This window comes from Pleurodeles waltl, chromosome 4_2 (genome assembly GCF_031143425.1).
Source record: "Pleurodeles waltl isolate 20211129_DDA chromosome 4_2, aPleWal1.hap1.20221129, whole genome shotgun sequence".
In the NCBI taxonomy this organism is placed as follows: Eukaryota; Metazoa; Chordata; class Amphibia; order Caudata; family Salamandridae; genus Pleurodeles; species Pleurodeles waltl.
The window spans coordinates 755,053,209-755,073,545 of NC_090443.1; positions in this window are offsets into that span (position 1 = coordinate 755,053,209).

Genomic DNA, 20,337 nt, shown 5'->3' on the forward strand with positions numbered 1-20,337 from the left:
CAGAAACAGAATGGGATCCCCCCTGATTTGCTGAGTATCTTAATGTATTTGCACCAAGTACGATCTGGACCCTTGGGCGAGTTAGCAAAACGTTTCGGAATACACAAAGGCATGGACCAGCGATGTGTATTTGCTCCCGCTATATTTTCTCTCTATCTTAGTGACATGGTAGCTCAGCTTGAGAATGATGCACCAAGGGTTGATGGTCAAAAGTTCCCTCTGCTCTTGTTTGCAGATGACACCTTGGTGGTGTCCAAAACTACAGTTGGCTTGGAGATGGTAGTGGATTTTTTTGCAGCCTTCTGTGTTGATCGTGGGTTGGTGATAAATCACAGAAAAACTAACCCCCACAAATCATTTGAAGGCTGTATCACCCATTATAGAAATAGCCTATGCAGAGTAACTGCTTTTGATTACCTTGCAACGAGGCTTACTACCAACATTGCTTGATCCACCAAAGTTTTAAAAAAGTAGTCTGAATCTAATTCAGCACACATCTAGAATGTTGAGATTAGTTCATGTCACAAAAGTAAGGTGGATCTCACCAGCTCTAAATGTTTACAGTACAAAGGCAGAAGTTAGTGACCTACACAGGGTTGAGTTGTGGGGTTCCTTAGGACTGGCTGTGCTGGGAACAGAGGAAAAATATTTTAATATCTCTGGTGAGTGTGCCTAAAAACACTCCCTTACTACCTTTACCAGCGGATATATGTGTTAAACCAATTACCCACAAGGCACAATTAAGACCTGTCCTATACTGATGCAGGCTAGAGCATACCCCAGCCCTGGTAGAGTATTACAGTGCCTTCAAGGAAATAGTGACGATAGATAAGAACTGCGAAATGATGTGGATATGTCATAGTAAGAAACCTCTGTTGCAATTAGGCATTGAGGAACACTGGAGAGACAAAGGGTGCATATTGCATCTCACCAGGGATTCTGTCAAGGACACCTTCTGGGCTCACATGTGGGGCTTAGAAGTGCGCAATAAGAACCAAGGTTGTTTAATGTTTCCTTGACTACATTTTAATCACAGTTTCTAGACAGTAGTACCTCAAGTTCCGACATGAAACCCTGCCACTTCGGTCCTTTTTTTCAAAATGGAAATCCAAAGTAGACATGAGCATCGCATGTCCAGTCTGCTTGCAAGCAGGAGAAACATTATTACACCTTTTCATATTTTGCCCTGGTTATGAACGCCCGAGGAAGCACTGGATTCTCCCAATCTGCAGACAGCTTGAGTACAGGCAGTGCTTAGTAGCACTTAGGCTGCTACATGTCGAGACGAAAGAATCAATTGTAGGCACTTTTGCTAAATATTTACATTGGAACTAGAGTATTAGAGCTAAAGCTCTGGGGTCATTTGATGTTTGATGAGCTGTTTTTTTCTTAATCCTCCTCTGATTTCTGGTAGTTCACCCGTATGGTTTGCACAATGACACTTTTAAATTGATATTATTTGAGAAACCTTTCTTGTGCACTCTAATTGTAGGACTCAAAGTCTATTATTTAGTATAATTTTGTTTCCAGAGGAAGGTATTTTGGTTCCAGTTTTAACGTATACTATTGTTTTGTACTTCTTGGATTGACGTTTTCTATTATGATCCTATATGCGAGCTCAAGAGAACCTTTGCATGAGACAGTGTGGCTTGTGGGTACATTGACGTCACATGTATTATGTTTGCTGCAGTGGATCCAATTGTCTTTTTAATGTTTTCGAATATTTTGCATTGTATTTTATTTTTAGCATAACCTTATTGGGATTTTATATGTTTATTTTGCCTAAACTGTGACTTGGAAATGTATGCGTAGTGGTTTTATAGCTCGATAGGGCATTTTACTCTACTGTGTAATACTTTGGATTTGTACCGATCTGCGTATTGTCTTCTGTACTTTTAGGGTTACAGTAACCGAATTAAGTATTTGACTGACTGATTATTAAATTAAACATTTAAAAATAAGTATTTTATATATTTAAGAAAGGAATTGTAAGCTTTCCCCTTCAGCATGTACTGTAGAAGAGCAAATGATTTATAATAATTAAATAAATAATAAACAAGTGCGTGCCTGCACAAAACATAGAACGGCACATACACACTTTTTGAACTGTTGCCTCGGATACCATTCTAAAGTCATATCCTGTGTTAACTAAAAAGAGAATTTCATTTTTACATTGGCATAACATCCAATTACAAATATATGAATTGCTCAGATCTCAAGTAATGCTTAAAATTAATGCCTGCACAGTGCACTCCAGTATATTTATGCTAAGAATGTATAATTCCCTTCAAATGTTTCTTTAATACTATTTGCACAGGCTTTTATTAAAGTTTACCTTCAGTAGTTTTGCTTTACTTTTAGCTAGTACATTTGCTGAAAATCAATATTTTACCAAGTAGAATATTTTCCTCTTTGGAGTTAATTATCTCTCTATATTCTTAGGGCACAGTTGGCAAGGCCCCAATATGTGCCTCTGATTCTGACTTTATTGCTTATTTGTTTAGTCTGATGGGAATAGAGCCGTGTCTATTGTGCTAGTGGAAGAGAAGGGATTTTGAGCTCCCATAGGCAGAGAGGAGTTTTCATTGGCATTTTAGTGAAATATTAAAGGTGAAGCAGATTTAGAGGGACATTCTGCAAGGGCTGTCATCGCGATCAAAGAAGCACTGAAGTGAAAAAGGGACAGCTAAGTAAAAAGGTGGGGAGAAGGCCTATTTGTGCCAAGCTATGAGTAACCAAAGTTATGAATAGGCTGCAGATGGAAGCTGGCAAACAAGAACAGTGGAACTAAATGATATTGACATGCCTGTATTGTCTGAGGACCGCTACAGGACCATTAGTATTGCTGCATGGCCAATAGGGAGGTGCTGGCAGGGTGAGATTTTACTTAGGAAACTTCTATTGATTTTTAGCCTACAGTACAGGAAGTAGAAAGGAAAATTGTTTTGCCACATTTGTGGGTCATAACATACTGATATAAAATGCAATCCTAATTAGTGGTACTTCCTGTATTATTACGCTGGGTGAATTTTACTTGCAGTGAGACTGTGCATTAGGCTTGCCTCTTCTGCCAGGACACCTTTGTCTTGAAGTCTGCAGGGAAATGTGTGACGCCTAATTAGAAATTCACTTAAACGGACTGATAATTACAAGGATAAAGACAAGCCCCAATTATCGAGCGCAGCCCTTCAAGTACCTCATTGCCCATAATTCTGAAACTCGTTTTGAGGAGACACGTGACAGAAATCTGAGAAACTTGTTTTGTGTAGTAAATTATTAAACCTCGCCTGAGACAATGCACTTCCATTTTCAACAAGGACATCCTCGGGAAGTGTTCTGCTGGTCTGGTAATTGTAAAAAGAAATGCTGACACGACTTGACCTACAAAACTAAAACACAGTTGTGTTTGTTTAAAGTGGAAAACCAATCGGTTGAATCTGAATTGCATTTCTCAGGCACGATTGAAGCTGTTGTACAATGTGCTGGATTGACAACGCTGCAAAGTGGTGTACCGCGTGCTACTCAGAGGCCCAGGGCCGGCTTTAGTGCTCGTGCCGCTGGTGCGACAGTCTTCAAACAGATTCCCTCACTTCCACCAGCTAAAGTGCCCCTCACCTTTCCATAGCTCCCTCTCACATACATTTCTTTTGAATAAAAACGCTGTCAAAGGCTGACTTTACTTATTCACTGAGCTACCCCCATAAAATACAGATCTGTTCTTTGCAGCAAGCATAATAACCCTTTGTGCTACCTAATGATGAGTCAAAACTTCCACTAGCCAAAACCCCAATCTCTCTCCAGCAGGGACATGAATCACAAGGGTTATCTTGACATTTTTATTGCTTACAAGAAACTATGCAGCAGGTGCTTTTAAATCGTAGGTTATTGCTAAACAAAGCGACCGACGCAGAGCCCTAAAGCCGGCCCTAAAGGTAAATGAACAAATGTCCGACAATATGAAACAATGTGTCTCAGTGGTGTATACGAAGCTTGATAAATGTAAAAGGCAACACGTCGATCGTCGGTGAGTGTTTTATTGTTTAATGTTCCCCACTTTCCTCGTATTCCCATTTGGTAAGCCGATCTTTGCCAGACTGCTGATTGTGATGATATCTCGCATCGTTGACAGCACCCCTGTTTCAAGTGGCCCCTTGAAGAGTTTCGAAGGCACAATGTCGTCTGCTTCTACAAACGACTTGTCTGAAAGTTATAATCTTCTACGTTGTGTTTGTCGTCCCAATCCACATTTCATTTTATTTAAATAATTTAACGTTTAAGCCTTGCAATGCTTACATTAACAAGATTTAACCAAATTGCATATATGGAGTAAATTGTTCAGCAAATGTCAATAAGCAATCAGACACGCAGCTTCAATGTTCCCTCCACCGCTACACGCATTTCAGGTTTAATTGACATGTACATGAATTGTCATAGTTTAGCTACATACCCTCATCTGGACTCTGAATATTCTGTCAGCGAGTTTTATTAATGTATTAAATGCACATCCTCCCTAATTTCAAGTTTGTTTCACACCTTTCACGCCTTTATTTGACTTTCTAAAGTGTGTATGCAGCCTGTGTGAAAAGCAGCGGTGGCTTCTCCGCAAACTTTTATTTTTCTGCTACTGACTGAGCCATCTCGGGCAGGGAGGAGGGTGGCCAGGCTATGGGAGGGGGGAGGAAGCTGGAATGGGCCCTTACCTGCCCATGTCTGTTTGGCTGGCGTTTTAGGCTGGCCAGACAGACATGCACATTTAGGTTTCCCCAACTCAGCTGTATTTGACAGTTGGGTTGGAGAAACAGCACAGACTCAGTGTGCCTGAGTGAGCAGCAAACCAGCCCACCCAGGCCAATCCCCGTGCCGTTCTAATGCTAGGTAATAGCATGAGAGCAGAGCAGGGATTGCACAGGGTGTCTCTAAAGCTGCTGGAACCAGGAAACAGAGGAGCGGGAGGCAGCCAACAGCACCAGGAAAGTGTTTTTTTTATTTTTTAAATAACCCTCCAGTGCTCCCCCTTCATGCTCCCCTCCGCACTCCCTCCACGTCTCCTCCACGTGCCCTAACACTTTTAATTTATGCCAGCAGCTTCTCTATGAAACGTATTAATCAACACAAATTAGGTCAACTTGGGGGAAGTACATGCCTAAACTCCCATGGCAATTGAGAAAATATATACTAAAACATATATATGATGACCCCAAATTAATTCTATCACCATTTATTATTCAATCTGATGAAAAAATATTTCTTTTAATCATAAAAACTTCAATTTAGAAAAGGTGCTCCCAATGTTATATGACACAGTGAAAGCGATAAAGTGATATGTGTGCCAAAGTGTTATATACAATATACACAAATGTGGTTAAAACATATAGAAAAAGAGCAAACTTCAATAAAACCCCTTCATTCCAAGTGTCTTGAAGTCACTCAGACATAAACCACATATAATGAAGTCAACGTTTCGACCCTATATCAAGACATAAATCATTGGTGGGTCATCCTCAGGACTGAATAATTCTTCTAGCCGGAAACACCTAAACAAAATAAAATGAAATAAACATTTTCTTTGTAATACTCTTTTTTAATATTCTCATAAGTAGATGAGTCTAAAGAAACCAAGTCTGACTCACCCAGTATCTTTATGGGTGATTCATAGAATACGTCCTTCACTTTTCTGTAATAAATAAATTATCTTAGAAAAAAAATCAAGAAATGAATATCTCTTTTTGCAAAAGAATTTACATTTTTTTTTACCTATGTCATTATTAAAAAATCTTAATTTATTACTATTTTTATTCTTTCCAGTAAAGTGTCTTTCATTTATTGCCTCAATATTTAATAAAAGATTTTCTCTTACTCACATAGTTACTGGTATCGGTAGCCTATAGCCTCTTTGACTGGGCGAACCTCTTTTAGTGTTTTTTTATCACTGAAGACATTTCTTTATTTTGCCCTAAAATATAAAAATAAATCAATCTTTTTTCGTCTTTTTTGTATATATAAAAATAGGGGAACTTGGATTAGCTAGATTGTAATTCTAGTATCTTTCAATCATCTTGTAAACCCCCATATGTATTGGCAAAGAAGTAGAAGAAACCAAACATATATTATTCTGCTACAGTATGTATGTGAAAGCACGTTATCTTAACCATCGTGCAAGAGAATATTTATTTATTAATCAGGAATTTATCGCCAAAAAACGCCAACCGGCCTCCCCCGGGTAGAGGAAAGAAAAGAAAAATGCCTATACTGCGTTTGTTTTATGGAGTCATCCGGCAACCTTCAGGAAATGTCAAAAAGGTTGATCCTAACTTTCTTGAAAAATACAATCCCCGCAGTGAAAGCTGTTTTAACAATATTTATAAGTCTTACTTTTAATCGTCTTCTCCAGTCTGTCTCAAACAGTAGAAGCCGTCCGTGTTGCAGCCGCGAGTGGCGCATAACACAGAGTTTAAATAAATTAACAACCCCTGACACGTGTGTTACTAATTGTGCATGCTTAGTAATTACCAGAGAACCAATGTCTCCTTCATCCAATTAAGAAGTAGAGTTGTCAGAGCGTCCTACAAGCTAAAAACAACCGCCATTAGGCGATGTTTGCCTCCTATCGGAACCACTCTACATTTCTCAGTCCCTTGGCAATTTGAAAACAGACGCCTTTGTACAATGTATATATCGTGTCAAAGACACTCTGTACTTCTTTGTATAGAAATTAATCTATATTTTGGCCACATTAACGCTCACCGACGATGTTCACATCTTGTCAAAACCCTCTGTATTTCAGTCGGATCATACTGGCCATTTAGAAAAACGTCTTTGCATGATATTTATATTGTCACAAAACCACTCTATACTACTTTTGAACATCTTTAGAACAGAAATATTAACACAACTTAGCCTCTCTTAATTTCTCCTTGATTTCCACATGTAGATATATATTTTGCAAAAATACCTGTTAATTTGTCAAATTTTAATCACTCAGCGAAGTGTCATAATTTCTAATCTAACTGTATCTGATACTCATAAGGTTGGGTTTTAATGCCAAACATAGATTGTCTGATAATAATATTTGAGGTGTAATAATCCTCTATTTCTTATTCTTTAATATCAGCTGACTTTACTTCATTTAACCTTCCTGTCTAGTAAAACCACATGAAAACAGTTTTTTCAGAAAACAAAATTATAAAATTTATAATCTATTTACATCTGTTCTTCATAAAGTTGAAGCTTGGTTCCAATCTTCTAAATTATTCAATCCATTATTTATTGTGTCACATTTTTTCCATCCAATAAAGTTCACGCTTTGAAAGAAGTCCAGTCTTGTCCCCTCCTCTGGGACCCAGAGTCACTTGTTCAATCACTTGCCATCTAATGTCTTCATTATTATGTTGATTCCTTGAGAAATGATCCACTAAAGGTGCTCCAACCACTTTGCACTTTATTCTACTTTTGTGCTGTAAAATCCTGCGTTTCACCTTTTGCGTTGTTTGTCCTACATACATAAGGTTGCACAGGCACCAAATCACACAGCTCACATCCTGTGTATTACAATTTGAAAATGAAGTCAACTTAAACACATTGTCACCAAAACAAAAATTCTTTGTGTTGAAGTTATTTTTACAGGCTTCCACATTTGTAATGGCCTACTACCGTTGGGAGACCCCAAAGTGTATTATTCTTCTTTTTAGTTGTTTTAGTTAACAAACCCCGCACTAGTGTGTCTTTTATGTTTCTTCCTCTTTTAAAAGAGAAAAGAGACAGATCTTGTATTGCAAGATGGTCTTTGACTAGACCCCAATGGTATGTCACAAATGTCTTAATTTCGTTACTAGCTGGACTGTAAGTCGTAACACATGCTAGTCTTTTGTTGTTTTCCTTATTCAATTTAGGTTCCAAAAGGTTTTCTCGATTATTGTACCTCTCTCTTTCTCGCTCTTTTTACCAATGTCTTGGGTTAATCATGTTCTAGAAGTTTGTCTATCAGAATATCTGATTTTTTTAAATAATCTTTCTTTTTTGTGCAGTTTCTGCGAAACTGCCCAAAGGGAAGATTATCCATCAAATTCCTTGGATGACTACTACTATAATGTAGTAACGTATTCCTTTCAGTAGGCTTTTTATACAAGGAGACAAATAGCTTCTCTTCATCCACCTGGATTAATAAATTCAAAAAGGAAATACTTTCTTTGTTGTATTCCATCATGAATTGTATATCTAATGACCTTGCATTGAGCCAGGGCCAAAATGCTTGCAAATCTATAGCTGAGCCCCGCCAAATGAGGAAAACATCATCTATACATCTAAACCAGCTTCTTATACACTCCAAATAAGGATTCATCTGATTATATACAAATTGTATCTCATAATTCGCCATATATGGATTTTCTAAATCTGGTGTGAAGCTTGCTCCCATGGCTACTCCTTTGATTTGATAGTAAAAATAAGAAACGTGGGCAGGGGTATTTCAATTTTGTAAATGGGAAACAGCAGACACCTATCTTAGTGCAGGAATGGAAATATTCCATCGCTTCTACATTGCCCATGACTCTATTATTTAATTGTTGACTCCCTACCCTGAATGTGACCTTAGGAGGCACAATAATCCATTGCTTATTGCTGCTCCCATCTCCTCAAAGAGACTGGGACCAAAAAGAAAAGTCAGTACAGTTTGGCTGATTATTTTTAGGTCTGGCTTTAACTAGATACCCTACTGCATATTTTCAAAGAATTGACAATGGGCAGCCCCTCAAGTCTTTCTGCTGTTCTGCCCTACGCCAATTTGAGAGGGCAGAAATGCACCATATTTATGAGATACAGTGGGTTTCTGTCCTTTCCCCCTATGCTTGTGCACAATGTGCTGCCTAACACCAATGCAGGTGCCCTTGTACCATGGTGCAAGGGTGTCTGAGTTGTTGGCAGGATTGTTTATGTGTCGGAAACCAATCCAGACAGGTGTTTTCCTCTTTCTATGTGTCCTGCAGAATAGTTCATGGTGTATTTTATGGTATGCAGTGTTGACAACAGGTATAGATACTTGGTGTGAGATTAGCTACTGCAGCATTAGCAGACTCCATGCTGCTTATTTTAAGAGATGCAGAGTCTCGCAGAGGGAGAATCACACACAGACTGTGAGCTTCTTATAGGCAGCAAAACAAACACATACAGTGAATCCTACCCGTGGCTCTAGCATCCAAAGTCTAAAACATGAAGACGGTCTCTCTCACACACCAAAAATAGTGTAATCAATGCAGATATATATTACAAGAACATTTAGGTCAAGATTTACGAAGATCTTGCTCTGGCAGAAGAGTGACACAAAGTGACAGAAGGTGCCATAAAGTGATTTACTTCCCAACCCAAACAATGTTTGGCTCCTGAAAGGTGCCCTTTCCACAACACCAAATCCACTATGAGTTTCTAGGGGTGGGCCATGAAAACATTAACAGTTTTTGACACAAAGCCTGATCGACCAAGATAGCCAGACAGGGCTTTGCATCAAAAACAGCTATGGGAAGCTGACTCAAACAACGAAAAATGTGTCAATTTCTCCAGGAAACTAATACAATCTGTGTTTTCTGGAGTACACAGAATGCCTTGAATGCATCATAATATTCAGTGTTAGTATATGCAAAGGAATTTGTTATAGAAGGGTATGTGTAAGAAATTCTCTCTCTTAGCATCATCATCTCAATTTTATTCAAATGAAGCAGTAAGTTGTTGGACTCTGTACACTGAGACCCTGCTACCAGGCCCCAGTGCATGTGCACTGACCCCTAAAAACTTCTCAAATTGTTTACAAGCTCTGATTGCCACATCTGGAGTCATATTTGCAAGCTGCCTCAATGCTACGTTGCAACAGCCTTGCATCAAAAAAATCTGTGCTGTGTTGCAGCATTTCATTGTCCCAGGGATTCACCGCATATATGGGGTGGGGCACAGGTCAAGGACTAAAGATGCGTCAGAAATTCTGATGCAACAGTGTCAGAAATGGCAACGCAAGTGCTCCCTACATCACGCAAAGCTGAGTTGTGTGTCGTAAAGGACATCTACATGCTGCAAATCAGTATTGTGTGATGCAGGAGTGTTTTGCATAGCAGGAGCGCTTGAAAAATACGATATATTCGGCCAAACTATACTCCACAATACTGACAAGCATGGAAGGCGCCTCAGGGAGCCAGGCAGGCACCAACCTCATCATCCCAGGGCAAAAGGAAGTCCTACTTCAGTGAGGAGGAGAATCAGATTTTAATAAGTGATCTGACAAAAATGAACATCTATTTGTCACCTCAAAACTGCCATTGTCAAGAAAGGAGGCCATTTGCAATCCATAGTGGACAAAATCAATTGTGTAACACAAACAAAGAGGACCATTCTGGAGTACAAGAAGAGGTGGCAAGTGCAAGACCAAAGAAAAACTGGCCAGGAAACTTAAGGCAGCTAAGAGAACCAGAGGAGGACCTGATGTCCAGGAGTAGTTGGATCCACTGGAGAAGCAGGTGGCATACCTGGTAGCGGAGTAGAAAGGCAGGACAATATTGAAGTGGAGGATCAGGGAGAATGTCAGGGTGAGTCAAAACAAGGGCCAATATATTAGCAAACTGTCTTGCAGGCCTACTCACCTACACACCAACACACTTTGCTGTGCTGAATTGTGCTGCTTGAAAGAAAAATGGCAGGAATGCCCCACATGTTAACTCACCCTTCACATAACTCTCCCTCCATTGATAGTGCCAATTATACCTGCCCAGTCCAACCACACCAAGTTCTCCAAGTCTATGCATGATGTGCTGCTCCAGTCAAGGTATTGCTTTTCAATGCTGGGACTTGTAGTGTCATTTATCCTCTTGAAAACAGAACAAGTACAAAGTAAAAAAACTTGGACTGAAGTAGCACATCATGCATGGACCTGGGAAAGTTGTCAGATATGCCAGTGTCAATGGAGGCCCCCTTGCTCCGTCACACAATTGTGCTTGTGTTGGGGCCAGGTAGCCCAAATTGTACTATTAGCTACAATTAGTCAATGTATCATTGGAAAGGGTAACTGTGTCACCCAAGAGGATCTCCGGGTGGTGAGGAGGTGTATGCACTTGAAAAAGTATCACTCAAATAGCATTGTGAACAGTTACTAGTACAAATTCATATTTGCGCAGCTGACATTGTTGTAGACTGTGAATTTACCTTGAAAAAATGAAAAACAAGAGGCGTATGGCAAAGCAGGAAGAGTTTGTTTAATTAAACATTACAGCCAGAAGAACAGTTACAGAACTGGGGAGTGAAGACTGTCTCAAAGTACAATTGATCTGAGTGGTGTTTTGTACATTTCTTTGGGTACCATAAAACAATTAAAGCTTTCTTTTTAGGGTAAAAAATTTGAACAGTTGTCTTGCAGTCATAATGAGGTCCTGATAACAAATGCAGGTGGGCCTCGACCTTGTGTGGACACAATGGGGGCCAGTGGTTAGCATGCCCAGATGTCTGGCCTGAGGGGTGCATGATCGTGATGTGTTACTGTGCGTGGTGTGTTGCGATTGACTGGGTGTTCATAACTGCATGTGGCATCTGACTTTATGGTGTTTTGGGAATGCGTGCCCCTCTCTGCCATGTGTGCTTTATTTGCACCACTCTCGTGCGACCATTGTGATGTTGCTGCACCTATCTGAGTTTCCTGTTAGCGTGTTAGGCTGCCGGCTAGGTGCTCCCCATCTGTGACCTGTCAATCAGTAGCTTGATGGCAAGGTCTCAGAGCCTCCCTGACCAGGAATTTCTGTGTCGGGCTTGACAGAGAGGTCATGACGGGTGAATTCGGCAATAGTGATGCAATTTTGTTTTTGTATGTGAACATGTCATGGTGCTCATCAACATTAATTTTTCCAGTATTAATGCTCCCCCTTTAGTTGAATTTCAACTACACCATCTAACCCATACTTCATGACAGTCACATTACAGGCGGCTTGTTGTACTACTTCCCTAGTTACTTGCATTCTACCCAATTTGAGTCCTGTATTTCTACAGCAGGAACCCCCCACTTGCAGAAAACCACACAAATACAATAATATTACTAAAACAGGCAACACTGATGTGCACAGACAAGTCAGCCATCGGGGGAGCCAGGAGAACCAGTTTGTGAACCAATGCCGGTCAGGGGCATCTCCCTCCTCACACATATCTCTTTGTAAATGGTGCAATGGTTAGATGGCAAGAGTCAGAGTTCCATTGTCTATGTCATTGCCTGGTAAAAACGTGGAGCAGGAGGCATCGACCTTGAATCACACCCTTCTCTCAATTGGAGTCATTAAGTGCAACACACATCAATGTTGCATCACAATCAGGCAGATGGCTCTCAGTTCTTCCTTGATCCAATTAAGGCCAGACTCAGTGCTGTTCATAATCTTGAGCATTTCCTACCTGTTTGTTTGTAACCAGAGGGCATTCACTTTTGTCTGCATGGTGAAGAAGCGTAAGGACCCTCCTGCTGGTATTCGTGCATCAGAAAACAGTCTGAATTCTTCTGGAATGTCCTTGTATGGATCACAAACAAAATATTCAGCAGTTCTTTTCAATCAAGCATAATGCAACAGAGTTGTCTTCTTCTTTAGTGGGTGTTGGTCGAGCTCTGACAGATCTTCTCCGGGAATGACCTGGGTCGGGATGTGCATGGTGACAAGGGAACAGAAGCCATGCCATCCAGGGACGAGCTGAGTGTAGGCAAACTCGCCATATTGCCAGTAAGTGTCCATCAACATGGAGATGCTCCATTGCATGGAATGTGCAGGATTGTGCCAGAGTTTTCATTTGTTCCCAGTAGAATTGTTCCTTCGCCTTAGAAACACCATGAATACAGTGTGAGTTTCTGTACAATTAGGGATTGCCCCTTCTCTTCTACCCACGTATGCCTCTCTACCCAGGATTCCAGATTTCCTGGCATGGGTTATCCATGATGTTATTTAACCCTCCCCGTAGGTCTTATTTGACTTTCTATCATTGAGGTGGATGGCCCTACAATGGAACGTCATGTCTGGGGTCCATTTGGTATTTGAGAAGACAGCCCCAGATATGCTAATGGCCATCCTGGGACCACAGATGGAATCATGAGTGAATGTGTTCATGCATTGGTTTGGTGGTTTTGCTACCTCCAAGAATCTCTTTTCTGGAAAGTCTTGGCCCCAAACAGTATCCTCCTCTATGTTGCCCTTCCTGTGCATACAATCTAGCTCTATTTGAATGTCCCTAGGCTCAGTGAAAAGGTACAATGCTGTGGGTTTGCTTTTGTATTGGATCAGGCTCACTACTACTACATGGGATTCTACTTTGTTGAGTTGTATCTTGGCGCTAATTCTACATAGCTATAGGTGGAGAAGGTGTTTTGCTTTTTCAGGGACTACCTCTTGGGACAGGTAAAGCCGGCCTGTGCCTATTGCATGTGGTATCAGTGAACAGGCGTAATATGACCTGGCTAATGTCTTGGAATCCATGGCAGTCATGTACTGATACCGCATGTTGTACAAAAGGGTGCTGTGTAGCGCCTGTGGAATATTAGTGTTGGGTGTGGTGTAATTGTAGGTGACAGGGGAGAGGTCCCTACACAAGCCCCGTAATTATTTCTGGATGGACTCCATTTGACTAGGCAGTTCTTTGGCAATGAATATATGTGGCAGTACCCCTAGTAAACAGAGGTTATTCAGATGCACAACAATACATAACTGATAGAACATTGTAGGCCTTGAGATGAACCCAGGAGAGATGTCTGTGGTCCTCTGGTGATGAGAGTTTCTTAGTTGTAGCAGTTCAAAAATGTTCTTGGAGCAGTTTGTAGTTCCAGATCCTGATGGGAGTATTGATGTGGCCGCTGAAAAAGTGATGGTCCTCTGAACAGTTGGTGCGCTTGGCGGCTCAACAGGAGCCAGGTTTGGTTTGTTATCAAAAAAGTTGCATCCCATCATGTGTCATTGCCAATTATTTCTTAGGGGTTTCTGTGCTTTTCAGGTAAATGCTTTGTAAAAAAAAATGGGTTATTGTTAATGGAGGTATCAATTTTATGGGTTGTTGGTCCTCCTCCCTCTGCATGCCTGACTAGGTCTATGACAGTGAAGCATTTTTTATTGGGTGATCTTGGAGCATGTGGGTGCATTTAATCATAACTAGCCCTCTGTGGGTGTTGTCAGCTTTCCAGTTCTAGTGTGTGTGCGTGGGGGTGTCATTGGTGTAGCTGATTTCCTTTGACCTACACTTGCGTGGGGCGATGAATAAAGGGGAGATGTGTTGCAGCTGAACATCGTTTGGTGGTTGCAATGTGCCTTGAAGTCACGCGTAAACCCCTCTAGTCGCAGCATGTGGCATGCAACATGGCCTCTCTAGCAGTTACAGCTGTCTTGACTACACCCTTTTTCTAGATGCTTCTTTTGGGCTAATTTTGCGATTTTTTTATTGGTGTTTGGGTGCTTCCCTAGATCTTCACATGATCTGTTATCTTAATTGTCATGAACTTAAGGGGACTGGCGAGTGGCTCCATGGCCCCACGTGCCTCAGATATTGCGGTGTCTGACATTAGGACTATTGCTTACTCAAGACGGTATGTGCGTTGGCTGATGTCTAGACCTGATATGGGAATCAACATATTTCTGTGTTCTATTCTTTTCAGAGCTGTGATGAATCTTTTCAGACTCACTTTTTCCCCGGATTCCCCTCTCCTTCAGACCACATCATTCCCAGGATGTTTGGGTATGTGCAGCTCCAGGCTGTTACTTGGAAACCTTTGATGGAAAGGAGGAGGCAAAGATATTGCTGGAGGGAGAGTCCGGTGCGATGCCTATAACTTGTCTAAATTTTCCCAAATTATTGTAATGAACTGTCATGGATCGTTGTTCTAGTAAACCCACTCCCCCATCAACTAGCTCGTTGCCATGTGGTGCTTCATAATCTGTCAGATTTTGACAATGTGCTTTGGAGATTATAAGGTCTTCACTATTCCATACATGAAGAAAACCTGGCTCCTGATACTGGGTGACAGCTACGTTTTGGAACGAAAAGGTGGCCTCCATTTGGCTGGAGCCAGCTTTGCTTTCTGGGGGTGCTGTTGGGAGCCCACCATAAAGGAATTTTGGGTCCAAGGCTGGGTGCTCGAGAATAGGCACCTTTTGACTTGGTGGTTGGAACCTGCCCCAACTGACTTGTGGGTGCGAGAACCTAGGTGCCTGCTTTTAAGCACTGGTCGAGGAGCCGCCCTGCCCCCCTATTTACACTGCCCTCCCCCTGGGGTGTGACCATCCAACTCCACCCATCGGGATAACAGCAGAGCGGGGCCTTTGCTCCTGTTAGTACCCTGAATGGCAGACTGTATTGAGACTACCCGATTGACATAACAAGTGCAGCAGCCCTGAACTTCCCAAACACAAGTAAAGGCTTGAATCTCTAATGTTTCTCATTGGTCCTTCTTTTATGTTTTGGTACAGTGAATTTTGAGGTGTGTTTGAAATACATACTTTGTATTGGGGATTTTACCTTACTGGATATGTGTGTTCTGCTTGTGTGTGAAGGCATTGCTTCCCCATACAGCTACCACTTCCTGCCATGTTTGTGGTTCCAGTCCTTCTTGGACTTTGTTCCCTATCTTTGGTTACTGTTGCCACATGTTTTTTCAACTATCTGACCATCGGAAGTGGACTGACTTAATGTATGGTGCATTCAGGTTTCCCTGGGCTTGGTTTCGTAGGTGGAGATTTTACAGGGACTGACCCAGGCTCATAGACCTCTGTTTGTAATATGTTTTTGACTGCCATGTGTCACTCATGTGGCCCATTCTTTGGCAATAGTGACAGTCTCTAAGGCCTGGCTGCCGCCAACCTCCATGGATTCTGCCCTTATATCTAGGTTGAAATCCTCTGGGGTTTTGCGGTGGAGCTGCTTCCAGAACTGGTGCCATTTGCGCAGCAAACATGGCCCCCGAGGGCATTCTTTTTCAATTTGTGTTTGTTAGACCTGACAGCCTTAGGGTGGTCATCCCCCAACTTTGTGCCTGCCTCCTTCCACTTTTCAGACACTGTTTTTGCTGGTTTTAGGACTCTGCTCACTTTACCACTGCTAACCAGTGCTAAAGTGCATATGCTCTCTCTTCCTTAAATATGGCAAAATTGGTTCATACCCAATTGGCATATGCGATTTACCAGTAAATCCCTAGTAAAGTGCACTACATGTGCCCAGGGCCTGTAGAATGAATGCTACTAGTGGGCCTGCAGCACTGGTCATGCCACCCACATAAGTAGCCCCTTAACCATGGCTCAGGCCTGCCATTGCAAGGCCTGTATGTGACGTTTCACTGCCACTTTGAACTGGCATTTCAAAGTACTTACCAAGCCCTAAATTCCCCTTTTTCTACATATTTGTCACCCCAAGATAGGCCCTAGGTAACCCATAGGGCAGGGTGCTATGTAGTTAAAAGGCTGTTTATGCACATGTGTGGTTTATATGTCCCAGTAGTGGAATACTCCTAAATTGGTTTTCCACTACTGTGAGGCCTGCTCCTTTCATAGGATAACATTAGGGCTACCCTCATATACTGTTTGAGTGGTAGATTCTGATCAGAGAGGAGTAACCAGGTCATATTTAGTATGGCCAGAATGGTAATAGAAAATCCTGCTTATTGGTTAGGTTGGATTTTATATTACTATTTTACAAATGCCACTTTTAGAAAGTGAGCTTTTCTCTGCACTTAAAATCCATCTGTACCTTACAGCCTGTCTCCAGTCCACTTCTGGGCTGGGCTGGTTGACAGCTCTCTTGTGCATTTCACCCAGACAACCACAAACACAGAATATTCATTCACACTTGCACTCATCTGCATACTGAATTGGTCTTCCTGGGCTGGAAAGATGGAGGGCCTGACACTTACGTTTCGAAGGCTAGTCACCTGCCCTTACAAAATGGACAGACAAACCCCCTACTGGATTCCAGGCAGACAGACCTGTACTGATAGGGGACCTTGTGCACTTCAAAACCACTTTTTGAAGCCTCCCCCACATCAAAACCATTTTTGGGTATATAAACTGGGTTCCTGACCCCACCAAATCAGACACTTCTGGCCCTGAACTTGCAACCTGTCAAGAGGAACTGCCTGGCTGCCCAAAGGACTCATCAGGACTGCTTTGTTGAGAAGGACCGCTCCCCTGCTGTTGCTCTGCTGCCTTGCTGCCCTCTGACGTTACTGAGAAGTGCTCTCCAAGGGCTTGGATTGAGCTTGCCTCCTGTTTTCTGAAGTCTCAGGGCCAAAAAGACTTCAGATCTTGAGGAGACTCCTTCTGACCTAAAATTGCCGCACAGCCTACCAGAATCTACACACAGCTTGTCCTGCGTGCGAAAATTGCTGGAAAGCTGAACCAGAACAATGCAGTCCGACTTCCTGAGTGAAGATTCGACTCAGCACCTGCCTTGTGGCTGGAAATTCAACACATAGCCTACTGGATCGACGCACTGGAATGAAGCAGCCCGACTTCCCGAGTGAAGAATCAATGCAGTGCCTGCTGTGCGACAGAAAATTAGATGGATCGCCTACTGGATAGATACAACGCCTGTGACTTCCTGCATGCCCAGGATTATCCCCGCATTGTCACCGGGCATCAAAAAGATTCCTGCATTGCAGTGAGGAACCAAGACTGCAAGCCGGAAATCGACGCAAAGCCCCTTGCAGCGTGAAAAGAAATGACACATTGTCTTTGCCATGCTGGAAATTTTGAGGCACACCCTATTTTCCATGCATCTCCTCTTCTGTGGTCTCTGTGCATGTTATTTTTTACACAAACCAGGAACTTGTGTGATCAATTGACATCTGTTGACCTCTAAGATTTAATACTCTCTTTAATCGTTCAAAAGTGATATCTCAACTTGTGCTTTTTCAATCTTTATTGTTTTGACCTTAATTTAACCAGATAAATATCTTATATTTTACAAAACCTGTGTGGTGTATTTTTGTGGTGCTTTCACTGTGTTACTGTATGATTTATTGCACAAATACTTTACACATTGCCTTCTAAGTTAAGCCTGACTGCTCAATGCCAAGCAACCGGAGGGTGGGCACAGGATAATTTGGATTGTGTGTGACTTATCACGACTATGATTGTGGTCCCTATTTGGACAAAGGTGAATACTTCTGCCAACTAGAGACCCCATTTCTAACAGTATTGGAGTAACTTAGCGGTGTCTCTTTGGGCTTGCTTCTGTCTTTCCCTGTCCTTTTTGTGATACTGTAATATATAAGTGTGTATCTCCCACCAGGGTTTGGTGACTAGCCCCACTATGCTGTCTTATCCGCTTTGTATTTCAGTAGGCAGACCCTTTTTGAAGATGTTGTAAAAGAATGTGACCTGAGGGCCCATATCGGTCCATATCTGTCCTGTCTCTTGTATTAACTGTTCTTTCATTCTATCCAGAAAATTAGTTATGGTTTCTCCAGGTTTCATGGTTTCTGCTATTAACACTTCTGAGCTCTGAGCTTCTCCTGAGCTTCACCGTGCTCTACTGCCTCCTGTTATTGTTCTGTTGTGTTCTCTTATACTGTTGTCTTGTACTGTTTGTCTTATACTGTTATCTCTCCTCTTTGTCTGTCACTGGATATATTGCTGCTCCTGTTAGATATTTGCTCTCCTTTTTCTCGTGCCACCCATCCCCTGCCACCTTTTTCTCGACGTTTCTCTCACCAGCTCTTTTTACCCGCCCTCCTCCCATTGTACCCCTCCCTCACCAGGACTGACTTAATGCCTGTCTCTGCACAATCCCACTGAGCAGGACCTGTACCTTGCTGCATCTCACCATGCTCTGAGCTTCTCTTGAGCTTCCACACGCTCTACTACCTTCTGTTATTTTTCTGTTGTATTTTTTTGTACTGTTGTCTTGTACTGTTTGTCTCATACTGCTGACTCTCCTATTTGTCTATCACTGGTTGTATTGCTGCTCTTTTTAGATTTTGTCTCTCCTTTTTCTCATGCCTCCGTTCCCTGCCACCTTTTTCCCACTGTATCTCTCTCTTGCTCCTTTCACCAGCCCTCCTCCCACTGTGCCCTCTCCTCCCCAGGCCCTACTTAATGTTAGCTGCAGACGCTGCACAACCCCACTGAGCAAGTCCTGTACTTTGCTTACCCTGCTGCATCTTGCCCTGCTCTGAGCTTCTCTTGAGCTTCACCATGCTCTACTGTCTCCTGTTATTGTTCTCTTGTATTCTTTTGTACTGTTGTCTTGTACTGTTTGTCTCATACTGTTGTCTCTGCTATTTGTCTGTCACTGGTTGTATTGCTGCTCCTTTCAGATATTGTCTCTCCTTTTTCTCGTGCCCCCTGTCCTTGCCACCTTTTTCCTGCCATTTCTCTCTCCTGCTCCTTTTGCCCGCCCTCCTCCCACTGCACCCTCATGGGACCTACTTAATGGTGGTCACTGGCAAGCCTGTCTGCCCCGTCCGTGCCTGGACCACACATAGCACCAGGAACCTGGACTCTCCTACCACCCATTACTCCGCTGCCAAATTCCTGGACCTGGCCTCCAGAAACAAAGACAACAACTGCTGTATTACATCCCTTCGGAACAAAAATGGACCCTTTGCATGCTGCTGGTGCCAATTCACACACTCTACAGAGATCCTCACTGAACCATTACCTCCGCCCACCAATCCAGAAAAGGAGACTGTATTGCATACTGATCTATGCAAGATCCTGCTGCAAACACACCTTGGGATATGGGACACCTGAACCACCATCAGCCAGGACCTAATGTTTATCACTGAGACCTGGCTCACGCCTGCATCGACCCTGTACATCACCTGCTCCACCACAAAAGGATGCAAAATGATTCACGAAGACCACCAAAACCAGCACGGAGGAGGCATAGCCATCTTGCACAAGAACAGACTCTCATGCACCACTTTGGAAGAAGAGTCATTCCATCTCATGAAACACCTCTATTTTCTCATCAGATTCAATGCCAAAACCACCATCAGGGGCATCCTCACATGCAGACCGCGTTCCCCAGCCATGGCTTCTGCAAAGACTTCGCTGTCTTTACTGCCCCGCTGGCCATCGACTCAACAGACTGCATATTTCTAGAAGATCTCAATTTTCTTCTGGACAATCCCCTTCACCACAACTTCACCAACCTGCTGGACAACCTCAGCAAAATGGGACTCAGACAACTGGTCAGCAGTCCCACCTACATAGACGGTCACTCCCTTGATCCCATCTTTTCAGCAAAAAACAAAGTCATTTTCTCTCACACCTTGGAACTCACGTGGATCGACCCCCACCTGGTGCATCACCACCCCCCCTCTGCAGATGGAAGAAAATCACAGAAACTCAATGGAGC